This window comes from Aedes albopictus, chromosome 2 (assembly GCF_035046485.1).
Source record: "Aedes albopictus strain Foshan chromosome 2, AalbF5, whole genome shotgun sequence".
Classification (NCBI taxonomy): domain Eukaryota; kingdom Metazoa; phylum Arthropoda; class Insecta; order Diptera; family Culicidae; genus Aedes; species Aedes albopictus.
Window position 1 is genome coordinate 279,708,875 of NC_085137.1, and position 13,659 is coordinate 279,722,533.

A 13,659-nucleotide genomic window follows, 5' to 3' on the forward strand; every position below is an offset into this window, starting at 1 on the left:
ATGAAAAAAGAGAGGCATTCAGCTGACAATGAATGTAGCCAAAACGAATGAAAAAAATGAGAATGTCAATCTTCACTTTCAGTCTTCGATTTTTTACTCTCTGTTCTCAGTTGATAGTCTACTGAGCAAAATAAAAGTTAAATTAGAAGTTTAGGGACTCTCTTTAGCTATAAAATGCATCCCTTAGAATCCGGGGCCTTTTTCAGAATTGCTGCAATCATCCCTGAGAGCATCCGAGACCATTTGACTTGCTCCGGGGCCATACCTTTACGTATTGGTTCCATCCCTAAGATTCTGGGGTTTACGTAAGCACCGAGTATTCGCTAAGCGCAATGACTCTTAATCATGGTAAACTTCATCCCTGAGAATCCGGGCCAACTGTTAGGATTACTGGCATCAACCCTAAGAGCAATCACTTACAATTATACCTACGAATCAGGGAATCACCCATCCAAAGACAATCTTGAACTCGCTCTCCAGATCCAGATGATTCTTTCGTCCTTTCTCCTTGCTTGATATTGGTGCGAATTTATCCTCGTCGCCAAATTCTAGACGAACATTTGAAAAGGGCCTATCTGCTTTGCGTAAACAAACATGTTTTTGTCTCTGTAGGGCCTATCTGCATCCACCCACGCACATCAACACCCTTATCAGAAAGAGTGTTCTTCAAGCTATCTGTTAAGGGTGTTGATGTGCGTGGGTGGATGCAGATGGGTTCTACGGAGACAGAAACATGTTTGTTTACAAAAAGCAGATAGGCCCTTTTCAAATGTTTGTCTAGAAATGTAGACTCGTCAGGTCGGTGGTTAGAACAATAATGATTTGTTATGATAATGCAAATGTCAATTACATATATCAAGACCAGGGTGCAAAATTGTCATAGTCATTGACTGAAAACAGCACGAATTTGAATGATTCTGCATTGAATATTCAAAACAAAGAAATTCATTTTCGCTCTCCCTCTTCACACAGTCAGTCAATTCGTAGTCATTGAATATGAAGCCGATCAAGAAACATCTCCATAATTACCTACGTTTATGGCTACGATTCCTTCCAAAAACACTCCACAACAATCAAATGGGATAAGATCTGTGTAAAGCACCGTTAAATGTAATCGAAACGTTAATATTTTATCAGCAATTTAACACTTTGTAAGATGTTTACAAATATTCATTGACTTTCATTCAGTTGACAAACGAGTATCGAGCAGCTGAATATGAATATGCAGGCAAGTGAATGAAAATTGCCGCTCGGTGAACTTCAACTCGTCTGCTCGAAAATTTTGCGCCCTGATCAAGACTACTATGATCAAGTCTGGGATCCTACAGGTGCCACGGTGCTCCCCAGACCGTTATTATAAAATAAAAATCTCCATCCAATCGGTGCCCATCATTCGTTTCCTATGACTATCCTGCATGTCTGGGCAAAATTTGAAAAAAATCGTAGGGCCTATTTTTGAGTTAGGCCCTTTTAAAGGGCGTAAAGCCATATGTTCAAAGAAAAATGTAAATATTTATGTACTCAGCCATTTTTAAACGATTTTGATGAAATATTTTCAAGAAGAATTGTATTGCATTGAGTATTAGGTATGTTTGGCATAGCTTTTGTTGAACTTTTTGGAGAAAATATGAACATTTTCATTAGTTGACATAAATAAATGTGAATTTATATGAAAATATTTCAATAATGTTTGTAACTTCTCAAGTTCAAATACGTTAAGAAAATCGTGGATGCAAATAAATGAAAAAGTATATGAAGGGAATGCACATTATGTGCGTTAGAATAAAAGAAAGAAGAGTTTTTTTTTATCTGGTTCATTTATTCGGGGCTCAATCGCGTATAATGCTTTAAGGAACCGAAATCTTTGGAAGGAATCCACAATACTCGTGGCAGCTCGAGGTTACATTTCGAAAGATGGACAGGGTAAGGATTGCACCAAAGGTTTCACTGCAGCTCATCCGGGGCTAATCGCATCTTGCTAGCGTAGAAGAAGTAGATTGTTTTAAGCCCTTAACATACTAGTTTTATTTGCAGAAGAATTAAAAAAAAGAATATATTGTATTTATAAGAGTAATATCTTGAATACGAAAGAAGTGTATTATAAATAATAATACCAAGGCTGAAAGCCGCGTTGCAGTGAAGATCACAAAAATGTGTTTAATTTTACTATGAGAAAACATGATTATCACACCACAAGTGCCTCTTGACAGCGATTTGTCTTCTCTTATATCGACTACTTCGATAATCAGAAGGTGCTTTGTTCGAAATTGATTGGCCGCAGAATCTTTATTTTAAGTGTGAAAAGATGCCATGTCATGGTGAAAAGGAGTCAATGTTAATCTTTGAAGTGAAACGAAACACAGTCCCATCAAGTTCAATGGCGTTGAGTATTATGTTCAATTCCGCAGAATAGTAATACTAACCACAAGCGGTTTTAAGCGTATGAGTATGATAAATGTTGAATTGCTGACACCAAGGCTGACACTAAGTGGACGTGTATTGCAAATTAAAAGACTCTAATGCCGAAACAAGTCTGCATATATCTACTTTTACCGAGATATCTTTATATTTTATGTGAGTAATTTCTTCAAGAATTTTCGCAGCTCATTTTAACTGGCGCTATCCATAATCAACGTAAGGTATCTGTTCTGGTTTGTTTTGTGTATTATTTTTGTTGCTTTGCTAGATGTGAGAATAAATCATAACAACAAGAAAGGAATCAATCGGTGGCCTTTTTAACCCCCTCTCCCCTTTTATCCACACAATATTTTTAACATTTAAGGGATCGAAATATTGACCTTCTTTTCTTCAGTTGATTGATTTATTAATAACTTTAAATCCTATTGTTTTAACAAATATAAAAACTTTTTGTATAAATGTAGCAGATGTATAGACATGGTATTCTGAAAATAACGTTTAATGTGTTTTAACTAGCTTTTAGCCCAATAAGATTTCTAGTCGAAATGGCTTACTTTCCTGTCCTTTAGATTTACATTTACATCCTTAAAACACATGTGCTTAACACTAGAATGTCAAAACATTGTGATGGATATCACTTTTTCAATTCTTGAGAATGATTAAATGTTATTAGACTCGAGGGACATAAAACACTGGAAAAACGATTGATATCTTGTAGCAAATATTTTTAAACCCATTCCTTTGAATAAGATATTTTGTTGGGATCTGCTCTGCCTCATACTTGGGTATTTATTTTGTGTTTCATTCATGTGTGAAAACGAGCTTATATGGATAAAATTAAAAGGCTCTTTTTTTCTACGATTTTTATTATAACCCCTGAAATTCTATTTAAATTTCCTCATCACTTTTATCATTTATTAGGTACATAGATATCTTTATATTTTCCTTTTCTTGTAATTTAGTTCGCGTTTTATTCTTAGTTGAAGCAAACATAGATGTTCAGCATTTATTGTAATGTTCACATAATAGTAGTCACTTATCCACATAACAACACTCAAATGTTCACATTTTCATCAAAAAAAAATCTAGACTAACATTTGAAAATAGCGTAACAACCATTGCAAATTTTTGCAACCTCTGACCAGTAACAGCTAGAGCAGACTTCCCAGTACCTGATAACGGTATATGTTTTCATAAATAAATTGAAATACGCCTAGGAGGGACGGAAGAAGCTGAGACGTGCAATAGTTGTTCCGCCGTTTTCACATGTTGGTAGAAATCAGTCTAAGGGGCTGTCCATAAACCACGTGGTCATTTTTTTGGGACTTTTCACCCGCCGAAGCCCCCCCCCCCCCCCAATGACCACGTGGTTTATGGACAGCCCCTAAACTATGTTTGATACTACTGGTACTCAATACAAAACGATTCTTTGTGAAAATATTTCATCAAAATCGTTAAAATATGGCTGAGCACATACATATTTCGATTTTTACTTTGAATCTATGGCTTTACGCCCTTTTAAAGGGCCTAACTAAAAAATGGGCCCTACGATTTTTTTCAAATTTTGCCCAGACATGCAGGATAGTCATAGAAAACGAATGGTGGGTACCGATTGGATGGAGATTTTTATTTTATAATAACGGTCTGGGGAGCACCGTGGTGTGGATCAGCTCGTCGATCTCAGCTATTGGTCCAGAGATATATATCTGTAGATCATCCGCGTACAGCTGATAATTCAATGATATTTTTCCATGAAATTACAATAAAATATCTTTGTTTAACCTTCCCGGACGCGCGCCATCAAGCAACCGAAACTGCACCGCGCTCGCGCTGTATACGACGAGCGAGGTTTTTTGGTAATTTTAATTTGTAATTTGTTGTTTTATTATAAACGATAACCTTTTAGTTGCTACTTTACACGAAGTCAAGGATTCTTTTGGTAGTGTTGTACTTTTTACAACAGCGCGAGTCCTGAAGAATTAAGGGCTTAACCTATCCTGTTTTCACAGAGATGAACCAGCCTAGGGCTGAAAATCTCTTTAATAAAGACAAAAAAAAATATTCTGTTTTAAATTGTAATTTATTCCTTGCCCTGAAACAAAGTGTGAACTAACAGGATATCGTTATCAATAAAAATTACAATTACAATTATACGTGGGCCTGTTAGTTACACTTTTGTTAGGTCAAGGAATTATTCCATCTCTGAGATATAAGTGATTTTCTTCGTCCGGATTCAAAATAAGCAATGCCTTAAGCTGAACATAATGACCAAATCACCTAAAAAGTGACTATCAGGAATGCCAAGGTAGGTCATGACTAAGGAGTTTCAAAACATGTTCCGTTTTATAGTAGGTAGCTATCCTACATCTCCGAAAACCTATCAATTTGGCTATCCCATAATTCGATCTTGCAAAATTAAATATATTTGATGTAAGGACATTCTATAACAGTTACTGTAGCTACATACTTACTTTCAACTGAAAGGCTATCCGATTTTTCCTGACTACTTTCTCAATGAACGCAATCATAAAACAGGAACTTTTTATCAATTCCAATTCTGCTAAGGCACAGCAGCAGATGTTTATACCACCCCAGCCGCCGTTTGTTTCTTTTTCACCACTGTGTATAATTATATTCCGCCTAGATCCACAAAAGATGTTTCAATCCGTTAAACTGCCACACATTCTTTACCACTTCCTCGATAAAGAAATGCAAGAACGAACTGAACTTTTTTACGCCTTCCTCTTTTCAACCTCTCTTCATTCAACTCATTATGAGTAGAAAACTTTTACAACAAGCTAGCGCCTCCATTGAACGCTTTTGATTCAGATATCATTTTCCCATACAAGTGCATTGACTCACTTCGATGTCGGTGGTGCGAAAGCAGAAAACGAAAAACTTGTATTTTTCACTACTTTTCTCTCCTTTATCCCGTTCGTCGGCTTCCGCTGAAGACAAGACGTAAACATGAAAAGCTTCACGCGGTCGGTCGCCCAAGAAGCAGAAGCAGGTTTTAACACTCACACATTCGCATTGGCATTCTTTTTGGTTTTACACTTTTACCACGCATACACGTATGTTTCCAATTAGACCACCAACTTCATCTTCCTCTGATCACCTGCAAATCAGAAATATGTCGCCTTTTTGATGAAAGAAATCCACCTGTTTTCAGCAGTGTTTGCAATGTGAGCCACTGCTAGACACCGAGAATCAATAATTCGCAAATTTTAAACATTCTATTCACTTTGTACCGATTAATTTAGTACGGATAACGGACCGATGTGAACACTTGCTAACGTACCGATTGCCAACCTCTAACTGAAAAATATATGAAGAAGTAAACCGAACTGAAGCTGCTGCAGTGAAGGGAACGTTCATAAATTACGTCAAACATTTAGGGAAGGGGGAGGGTGGTCTAGCAAACACTGAATTCAAACATCATCCTACACTGAAAAAAGAGGCATGGTAACGGCGAGGGTAACGGTGACCAATCCGAGGACCAATCCGAGACACTTTTACCATATATGGTACCCTATAGGGCACCGCACTGTTTTGATTTTGTATGGGATTTTGACGTTTCTTGGCCTTGTTGTTTACAAAATTTCTGTAGGTGTGAAAAAGAAGGAGATAATTTCATGCAGTCCCCTATAGACTAATTTCAAGACCTCGATGTACCACACGCTAAGGTCAGTTTACCTTTTTCCAAAAAGTGCACAACCGCAAATATGCGTAAATGATACTCAAATATAGGTAAACAAGACTCAAATATGGGTAATGTGTACCTAAATATGAGTAATTGTAACCCAAATATGGGTAAATATTACCCATAAATGCGAATGTGCACTTTTCCAATATTGAGTTGAATTTACCCATATTTGCGTAAAGTTTACGCAAATTTGAGTAAAACTTATCCATATTTTAGACAAATAGGTAAACTGACCTTAGCGTGCATAGAAAACGATCAAATTTTCGGTGACCAGTCCGGTACCCAATAAATATTCGTAACCGTGTATTTTTTTCCGTGTAAATTGCCTTTTGTGTAAATTTTATTTAGCGTGTTACACTGATCTGACAGCTCTGACAGTAAGGGACTAAACATAAATTACGTAAAGTGAGTACCGAGGATTGTTCACAATCTGCGAACTTGACTGCGGAAAAAATTGCGACCATGTCCACTCGAAATAATAAAAATCATGTTTAGTTTAAAATATAGTCATTTTTGTCATTTACGCGTTTGAAACGTGTCCTAGTATAAAAAGTATACTGTTGTGACTTAATAATTTAAACTTAGTCAAATTAAAGCGAAAGAATTTTTTCGAATGTATTGGCCACAGTTGAAAAACCGTTGCTTTGATCGCTGCCAGCATTTTCAGTCTAGTTGTGACTTGCCCGCTTAAATTTCCAACATTTTTGGCGAAAAGAAACTAGTGATTTTTTCATTATTTCATTGGGAAATTGTTTGCACAGATGATTTTACCTGAAGTAAGTTGATTTTAGTCAAAACTCTGTGTGAAAGTGTTTGTTGTTTATTTACAAACAGAATTTCTTTTAGGCTTGCACTGCAAAATGCATCGACGCGGGTCTCAATGCAGCCAAATGAATGAGCCTCCACCGGAATCCGAGTAATATTCCGAGTTCAGTGAACCGCTCGTTGTCGGATGGTGCTGAGAAGCAGAACCTCCAGCATCCGGAAATGGAACAATCGAGGGCAAAATCCATGCATCATCAGCTGAAGAAGGAAGCGCAAGACGCTGAGAATGTCACTCTCGGAAGGCGTTCCGGAGAAAGCACAAAGAAATGAAATAGGTGATGCAGCAAACCATGGAACGCAGGCTTATCCGGAAGAGAAGGAATCGCTGATGGGTTAACCGTTCAGAGTGCCTAGAAGAATACCCATCCGAATGCTGTCGGACACTTGTGTCGTTTTTCGTGCACAGGCGAGGCTCCCAGGACACATCCAGAATTTTTTGAAAACCTCGGAAGTTACCACCATGCTGCTGCCCACCAATTCCGTTCCGACAAAAATATAATCAATTGTATTTGATAATAAACGTAATAAATAAAACGAGTTTTATCTCCCAATGTTTTTTTTTTCTAAAGATAGAAAACAAAAACATCTATCCTACACAAATTCAAATAAATCCTGGTTAAACAAGCCTCAATATAGCGGTGTTATACTAGGTTACGTTTAAACAAAGTTATACTGAGTCAGTATAACCTGCATATAAACGAAGCCTAGGGTTGTAGAATAAATGAACAGCTTACAGACCATAAAAAAAGAGAATAAATAAATAAAAGCGTTGATGAAAAACTCGTATTGAGAAAGAATGCTTCTCTGAATTCCTTTCCCTTATTGGTTGATTTGCACATCCTTTGATTGGCCAAGAATACCTAAACGTGTGGTATATAAGGTGAGCATTATGGTACATCGAGTCCATTCTCGATTCGGACGCGGAACAGCGAGCATCTCCTGCAGCAGCAAGAGTTGGAACGAAGCCCTGCCTCGCACTCCTATTTAAAGGCGTGCATCAGTCCATCGAGTTCCACTCTCGATTCGGACGCGGAACAGCGAGCATCTCCTGCAGCAGCAAGAGTTGGAACGAAGCCCTGCCTCGCACTCCTATTTAAAGGCGTGCATCAATCCATCGAGCCCCACTCTCGATTCGGACGCGGAACAGCGAGCATCTCCTGCAGCAGCAAAAGAGTTGGACCGAAGCCCTGCCTCGCATTCCTACTTAAAGGCGTGCGGCGTAGAAGAACTCGCCGGTGCGGATAGCCCTCTTTTTCAAGCAGCGCTTTCCTACCACTGTCGAGGCTTCAAGATGATGCCAGTTCACGACAAGGGTCAACCAGGAGAAAATGATTTAGTATGGGATTTATACTATTTAGTTTAATATTTTTTCTGAGTGACGCCGCTGCTTTTACTACACTGATAAAATTGCAAACGTAAAGTTTATGTAAGTGAAACCTTTACGATTTATAAGACTTTCCAAACGTTAGTTTTAAATGTGCTAGCATAAGTATTATAACGACTATATTGCTACTTATGCGGCGAACCATAACACGTATATACGATCATTTATAAATGAGCAAACATAAAAAGTATAATTCTACTGCTATAGTTAAAAATTAAAATTAAAATTAAAATTAAAATTAAAATTAAAATTAAAATTAAAATTAAAATTAAAATTAAAATTAAAATTAAAATTAAAATTAAAATTAAAATTAAAATTAAAATTAAAATTAAAATTAAAATTAAAATTAAAATTAAAATTAAAATTAAAATTAAAATTAAAATTAAAATTAAAATTAAAATTAAAATTAAAATTAAAATTAAAATTAAAATTAAAATTAAAATTAAAATTAAAATTAAAATTAAAATTAAAATTAAAATTAAAATTAAAATTAAAATTAAAATTAAAATTAAAATTAAAATTAAAATTAAAATTAAAATTAAAATTAAAATTAAAATTAAAATTAAAATTAAAATTAAAATTAAAATTAAAATTAAAATTAAAATTAAAATTAAAATTAAAATTAAAATTAAAATTAAAATTAAAATTAAAATTAAAATTAAAATTAAAATTAAAATTAAAATTAAAATTAAAATTAAAATTAAAATTAAAATTAAAATTAAAATTAAAATTAAAATTAAAATTAAAATTAAAATTAAAATTAAAATTAAAATTAAAATTAAAATTAAAATTAAAATTAAAATTAAAATTAAAATTAAAATTAAAATTAAAATTAAAATTAAAATTAAAATTAAAATTAAAATTAAAATTAAAATTAAAATTAAAATTAAAATTAAAATTAAAATTAAAATTAAAATTAAAATTAAAATTAAAATTAAAATTAAAATTAAAATTAAAATTTAAATTTAAATTTAAATTTAAATTTAAATTTAAATTTAAATTTAAATTTAAATTTAAATTTAAATTTAAATTTAAATTTAAATTTAAATTTAAATTAAATTAAATTTAAATTTAAATTTAAATTTAAATTAAAATTAAAATTAAAATTAAAATTAAAATTAAAATTAAAATTAAAATTAAATTTATTAATTTATTAATTTATTTAAAATTAAAATTTAAATTAAAATTAAAATTAAAATTAAAATTAAAATTAAAATTAAAATTAAAATTAAAATTAAAATTAAAATTAAAATTAAAATTAAAATTAAAATTAAAATTAAAATTAAAATTAAAATTAAAATTAAAATTAAAATTAAAATTAAAATTAAAATTAAAATTAAAATTAAAATTAAAATTAAAATTAAAATTAAAATTAAAATTAAAATTAAAATTAAAATTAAAATTAAAATTAAAATTAAAATTAAAATTAAAATTAAAATTAAAATTAAAATTAAAATTAAAATTAAAATTAAAATTACAATTACAATTACAATTACAATTACAATTACAATTACAATTACAATTACAATTACAATTAAAATTGAAATTAAAATTAAAATTAAAATTAAAATTAAAATTAAAATTAAAATTAAAATTAAAATTAAAATTAAAATTAAAATTTAAATTTAAATTTAAATTTAAATTTAAATTTAAATTTAAATTTAAATTAAAATTAAAATTAAAATTAAAATTAAAATTAAAATTAAAATTAAATTTATTAATTTATTAATTTATTTAAAATTAAAATTTAAATTAAAATTAAAATTAAAATTAAAATTAAAATTAAAATTAAAATTAAAATTAAAATTAAAATTAAAATTAAAATTAAAATTAAAATTAAAATTAAAATTAAAATTAAAATTAAAATTAAAATTAAAATTAAAATTAAAATTAAAATTAAAATTAAAATTAAAATTAAAATTAAAATTAAAATTAAAATTAAAATTAAAATTAAAATTAAAATTAAAATTAAAATTAAAATTAAAATTAAAATTAAAATTAAAATTAAAATTAAAATTAAAATTAAAATTAAAATTAAAATTAAAATTAAAATTAAAATTAAAATTAAAATTAAAATTAAAATTAAAATTAAAATTAAAATTAAAATTAAAATTAAAATTAAAATTAAAATTAAAATTAAAATTAAAATTAAAATTAAAATTAAAATTAAAATTAAAATTAAAATTAAAATTAAAATTAAAATTAAAATTAAAATTAAAATTAAAATTAAAATTAAAATTAAAATTAAAATTAAAATTAAAATTAAAATTAAAATTAAAATTAAAATTAAAATTAAAATTAAAATTAAAATTAAAATTAAAATTAAAATTAAAATTAAAATTAAAATTAAAATTAAAATTAAAATTAAAATTAAAATTAAAATTAAAATTAAAATTAAAATTAAAATTAAAATTAAAATTAAAATTAAAATTAAAATTAAAATTAAAATTAAAATTAAAATTAAAATTAAAATTAAAATTAAAATTAAAATTAAAATTAAAATTAAAATTAAAATTAAAATTAAAATTAAAATTAAAATTAAAATTAAAATTAAAATTAAAATTAAAATTAAAATTAAAATTAAAATTAAAATTAAAATTAAAATTAAAATTAAAATTAAAATTAAAATTAAAATTAAAATTAAAATTAAAATTAAAATTAAAATTAAAATTAAAATTAAAATTAAAATTAAAATTAAAATTAAAATTAAAATTAAAATTAAAATTAAAATTAAAATTAAAATTAAAATTAAAATTAAAATTAAAATTAAAATTAAAATTAAAATTAAAATTAAAATCAAAATTCAAATTCAAATTCAAATTAAAATTAAAATTCAAATTAAAATTAAAATTAAAATTAAAATTAAAATAAAATTAAAATTAAAATTAAAATTAAAATTAAAATTAAAATTAAAATTAAAATTAAATTTATTAATTTATTAATTTATTTAAAATTAAAATTTAAATTAAAATTAAAATTAAAATTAAAATTAAAATTAAAATTAAAATTAAAATTAAAATTAAAATTAAAATTAAAATTAAAATTAAAATTAAAATTCAAATTAAAATTAAAATTAAAATTAAAATTAAAATAAAATTAAAATTAAAATTAAAATTAAAATTAAAATTAAAATTAAAATAAAATTAAAATTAAAATTAAAATTAAAATTAAAATTAAAATTAAAATTAAAATTAAAATTAAAATTAAAATTAAAATTAAAATTAAAATTAAAATTAAAATTAAAATTAAAATTAAAATTAAAATTATAATTAAAATTAAAATTAAAATTAAAATTAAAATTAAAATTAAAATTAAAATTAAAATTAAAATTAAAATTAAAATTAAAATTAAAATTAAAATTAAAATTAAAATTAAAATTAAAATTAAAATTAAAATTAAAATTAAAATTAAAATTAAAATTAAAATTAAAATTAAAATTAAAATTAAAATTAAAATTAAAATTAAAATTAAAATTAAAATTAAAATTAAAATTAAAATTAAAATTAAAATTAAAATTAAAATTAAAATTAAAATTAAAATTAAAATTAAAATTAAAATTAAAATTAAAATTAAAATTAAAATTAAAATTAAAATTAAAATTAAAATTAAAATTAAAATTAAAATTAAAATTAAAATTAAAATTAAAATTAAAATTAAAATTAAAATTAAAATTAAAATTAAAATTAAAATTAAAATTAAAATTAAAATTAAAATTAAAATTAATTAAAATTAAAATTAAAATTAAAATTAAAATTAAAATTAAAATTAAAATTAAAATTAAAATTAAAATTAAAATTAAAATTAAAATTAAAATTACAATTACAATTACAATTACAATTACAATTACAATTAAAATTGAAATTAAAATTAAAATTAAAATTAAAATTAAAATTAAAATTTAAATTTAAATTTAAATTTAAATTTAAATTTAAATTTAAATTTAAATTTAAATTAAAATTAAAATTAAAATTAAAATTAAAATTAAAATTAAAATTAAATTTATTAATTTATTAATTTATTTAAAATTAAAATTTAAATTAAAATTAAAATTAAAATTAAAATTAAAATTAAAATTAAAATTAAAATTAAAATTAAAATTAAAATTAAAATTAAAATTAAAATTAAAATTAAAATTAAAATTAAAATTAAAATTAAAATTAAAATTAAAATTAAAATTAAAATTAAAATTAAAATTAAAATTAAAATTAAAATTAAAATTAAAATTAAAATTAAAATTAAAATTAAAATTAAAATTAAAATTAAAATTAAAATTAAAATTAAAATTAAAATTAAAATTAAAATTAAAATTAAAATTAAAATTAAAATTAAAATTAAAATTAAAATTAAAATTAAAATTAAAATTAAAATTAAAATTAAAATTAAAATTAAAATTAAAATTAAAATTAAAATTAAAATTAAAATTAAAATTAAAATTAAAATTAAAATTAAAATTAAAATTAAAATTAAAATTAAAATTAAAATTAAAATTAAAATTAAAATTAAAATTAAAATTAAAATTAAAATTAAAATTAAAATTAAAATTAAAATTAAAATTAAAATTAAAATTAATTAAAATTAAAATTAAAATTAAAATTAAAATTAAAATTAAAATTAAAATTAAAATTAAAATTAAAATTAAAATTAAAATTACAATTACAATTACAATTACAATTACAATTACAATTAAAATTGAAATTAAAATTAAAATTAAAATTAAAATTAAAATTAAAATTTAAATTTAAATTTAAATTTAAATTAAAATTAAAATTAAAATTAAAATTAAAATTAAAATTAAAATTAAAATTAAAATTAAATTTATTAATTTATTAATTTATTTAAAATTAAAATTAAAATTAAAATTAAAATTAAAATTAAAATTAAAATTAAAATTAAAATTAAAATTAAAATTAAAATTAAAATTAAAATTAAAATTAAAATTAAAATTAAAATTAAAATTAAAATTAAAATTAAAATTAAAATTAAAATTAAAATTAAAATTAAAATTAAAATTAAAATTAAAATTAAAATTAAAATTAAAATTAAAATTAAAATTAAAATTAAAATTAAAATTAAAATTAAAATTAAAATTAAAATTAAAATTAAAATTAAAATTAAAATTAAAATTAAAATTAAAATTAAAATTAAAATTAAAATTAAAATTAAAATTAAAATTAAAATTAAAATTAAAATTAAAATTAAAATTAAAATTAAAATTAAAATTAAAATTAAAATTAAAATTAAAATTAAAATTAAAATTAAAATTAAAATTAAAATTAAAATTAAAATAAAAATAAAAATTAAAATTAAAATTAAAATTAAAATTAAA

At 23.8% G+C, this 13,659-nt stretch overlaps 1 protein-coding gene across 7 annotated transcripts in view; it reads right to left on the reverse strand.

Moving 5' to 3' along the window:
- Positions 1-5,810, reverse strand: part of LOC109417392 (protocadherin-like wing polarity protein stan) — a 139,997-nt gene extending 134,187 nt beyond the window's left edge. For 2 of the 7 annotated variants that reach the window (XM_029873157.2, XM_029873155.2), the window contains exon 1: positions 4,890-5,749. The gene's annotated coding sequence lies outside the window, so the exon portion shown is untranslated. Of the gene's footprint in view, positions 1-4,889 lie in introns of all 7 variants that reach the window. The other 5 variants (XM_029873148.2, XM_029873158.2, XM_029873149.2 and 2 more) reach the window with 4 other exon arrangements.
- Positions 5,811-13,659: the final 7,849 nt, after the last annotated feature.